The sequence below is a fragment of the Ceratosolen solmsi genome, unplaced genomic scaffold, assembly GCF_000503995.2.
Source record: "Ceratosolen solmsi marchali unplaced genomic scaffold, CerSol_1.0 scaffold35, whole genome shotgun sequence".
Taxonomy (NCBI): domain Eukaryota; kingdom Metazoa; phylum Arthropoda; class Insecta; order Hymenoptera; family Agaonidae; genus Ceratosolen; species Ceratosolen solmsi.
The window spans coordinates 2,077,084-2,079,798 of NW_011948423.1; positions in this window are offsets into that span (position 1 = coordinate 2,077,084).

The window sequence follows — 2,715 nt, forward strand, 5'->3', positions numbered from 1 at the left end:
TTTTATCAATTTATAAAAAACTGTAATAAAAAAGAAGATTTTATTAAACAAAAACAAAAATTAAATGGCTTATTCATCCTAATCTTTTATTTAGGCAAACAAAAACATTTTTACATGCCATTTATTTGTTATTAATAATGTAGTTATCGCAACGTTTGATAACTACAGACTTTTACGTATTTTTTCTTATTTACTCACAATAAGTAAATTTTAAAATAAATTTCAAATATATATTTCACTAATATAATACTTTATTCGTATAATTTAATTATTAAATATCAAGTATCAATACAAATGCAGTTAAAATAAATTATAATTAATTTATAGTATTAAGGAATGTAATATTATTATATTTATTAGTAAAACAAATCATTAAATACTTAAAGGCTATTATTAACTTTAATAAATTAGATTTTTTATTCATTCATTTATCATCACAAAAATATTTACACATAATTAATATGAAAAAAAAATTTTTTCTTTAAATTTTATGAAATAACATTTTGTCTATAAAAAATCAAATAAAAAAATATGTTTTATATGGTTGAATGTAAATATAAGTTTAACGTCAATTTGATGAAAGACACTTTTTTTTTTAATGTATATGAATCATGAAAAAGAGTGAATATTTCTGTTATAAGAAAAAATAATTAAATGATTGAGTAGACGTATGCTCATATAAGTATAATATAATATAAAAATAATATTAATACAAAATGTTTTAATTAAAAACAAAAATTTAATTCGTATACAACAGCTAGTTTTGAAATTTCTTATCTTAAATGGTATTTCATTTAATAATGACATTCAGTATTGATATTCAACAATGAAATAAATTTAATGTTAATTTGAACCATAAGTTATAAAATATTATTTTCGAAAAAAGCTAATTTATTAAATATTTAATATGTTATTGTTAGGTATGTACATATTTCTAGTACAAATTATACCTTTAAAACTTGTATGCATGCAACATGATAGTATAAGAACCTCATTTTTGCAGGAAATAAAAATTTAAAAGTGATAAATATATTCTTATATTTCCGTATTGAATAGATTAAAAATCAACTTATTATATGCAATTGTACACATGTATAATAAACATATTAATAATATAATAATTGTAGTGTATTTATGAATCTTACTATAATGTATTTTATTTAGTTTTTGTTTATCTATTACTTCGCCAACTAGCGTATCATTTAATAAAAAAAATCTATAACCTACTATGTGTGACATTATTTATAGGATGTATAATTATTAGACTCATGACATTATTTATTATGAGTGAATTTTGAATTGAACGTATTTATTGATAAAAATAGAATAATGAAAATAAAATTAATCTTAAATGAGAGTAATTTTATTAAAAGCTTAAGGGAATTTTAATAATATTAAACACTATAATTACATCGGCGGTATTAAAAAATTTGCATATGAAAACTAATAATGACACGTTTTTTAAACTATTTAAGTTTTTAAACTAAAATTAATTATAGTACTTATGAAAGATTATGTGGGCATTAGTAATATTTCAATTTATCATATTGAAAATATTCATGTTCTTCTTTCTGCGTCACCATACTTGATTTGCTCTACTGAATGCAATACTTTTTTATATCATAGTATGAGCTCCTCTCTAGGTTGACGGAATTTTTGTTTCTAAATCCATTTCCTTTTCCTATCCTAAACAAAGATTTGAAATTTATGTGGATATTTCTTTCTTTTTATTAAAACTTAAAATAAAGTATTGTTACAAATGTTTTCCATAAAATAAATACTTATGCTTCGTTTCAATCTTTTATTACGAAATACAACAGTTAGTTATATAACAAAATTTCATACAAATTAATCTAATATTTGAAAGGTGATTTACATTTTAGAAAGCTCTTATAATAGTGGCATAACAAAATTTAATAATTATTGTACGCAATATAAATATACATTGCCATACACGATTTTACATTAATTATGCTGTAATCATTTTGCATTTAAGTTAATAATATGCAAGTAATAATTATACGTTGTTTATTGAGTATTTCATAATATTTTTCATATTATTACTAATACCTCACAAGTGAATGTCAATAAATTGAGATCATGCAGACAAAGCTCAAATATTACAATAAACCTTGTTTTAAGGATTAGAAAAGTATTTTGTTGTCAAATCAGTTTCTTAGCAGAGGTTCTTTTCCATGCACGAGAAAGTCCATCGCGTAATGAAAAATAAGTTATTCATAAATATTCGCACGAAAATTACCATAGAAGCTCTAAAAGTCGAATCAAAATGTACGACCACTCGGTTGGAAAGCATTGGCAATTTCTTCATTGTAAAAGTTAGCTGGCAAGAAGGAGTTACGCGTGTTTTGGCCTGTCGTTGATGTTGTATACGTGTTATATAGATCGAACGAACACGAAAACACATGAATAAGCCGCGAACGCATAGATGTAGACTAGGTGGACGAGGGGGCATTAGAGGGCGTTAGTACTATAATAATAATTATCATTGTTACTGTCATTTCAATTGCTTCCTCTGCCTATATTATGCAACAAGACTCTTACTATTGATGCAAACGCTTACACGAACAATACAGGCTAGATCATTGCGTAGAAAGGGATCAAGTTTCGTATTCCCCTTTCACTAGCTCCCCGAGTGAGAATCTCAGACATTCCTCCTGCGTAGCTTCCTTGAGTGAAATAGCGGCAGAAGTCCTG